We start from the raw sequence: 976 nt of genomic DNA, 5'->3' as shown, positions 1-976 counted from the left end.
CCTCCAAACATTTTAATTAAAATTACCGTTACTTTTTTAAAATATTTCCTTCAAAACTTGAAATTGTTAAGATTTTAAAGGTACAAAGATTCTTTACTTTGCAACTTAAGCTGTAGTCTTATATATTTTAATTATTATTATATTTATATTGGATATACGTGATATATTTTTTATTACTTCTTCTGATCATATATATGTTTTAAATAATTTTTTCATTGAGGTCTTAAACATTGTTAATTTTTTTATTAGCTACATCAATAATTTTAACAATAAATATATTTTTTAACTAGAACAAATAATAAAATAAAAAAAATACAAAACGACTTTGAAGGAAGCAGGAAACTACTTTATAAAAAAAAATGAAAGGAAACAAAAGTACAGAAATTGTCAACATGAGAAATAGTAGGGGGGAAATGGTATATAATGCAGACGGAATACTAAAGGCTTTCAAAGACTATTTTAGAAGACAATTCGGAGATGAAGCTATAGGACACCACAACTGCGATGTTGAACACGATGCGATGGAAAACTCAATTGAAAAAGTCCGTGTCACTGAGGTTAGGGATATAATTAAGAACTTGAAAAACGGTAAGACTGCCGGGGTAGAAGGTATTAACGCTGAAATGCTTAAACACGGTGGCGTGTGCATACCACATAGACTGTGCGAATTGATAAATTTATGTTTCGAGATGGGAGACGTCCCAGACGATTGGAAAAAAAGCGATTATCGTACCAATATAAAAGAGAAAGGGAGATAAAAGCAAGTGCAATAATTACAGAGGGATCAGCTTATCAAGCACCGTAAGTAAAATATATTCAAAAATACTTATTCGTAGGGTAATGAAAATAACAGAAGCAAAGATTTGGGAAGCCGAAAGTAGGTTTATGCCAGGAAGGTCATGTACGGATCAAATATTTAGCTTAAGGCAAATAACAGAAAAAAGTTTGAGAGTAGGAAAAAAAGTTTTCTGTGCAT

The sequence above is a fragment of the Belonocnema kinseyi genome, chromosome 9 (assembly GCF_010883055.1).
Source record: "Belonocnema kinseyi isolate 2016_QV_RU_SX_M_011 chromosome 9, B_treatae_v1, whole genome shotgun sequence".
In the NCBI taxonomy this organism is placed as follows: domain Eukaryota; kingdom Metazoa; phylum Arthropoda; class Insecta; order Hymenoptera; family Cynipidae; genus Belonocnema; species Belonocnema kinseyi.
Note: the sequence above shows the minus strand (reverse complement) of the source record.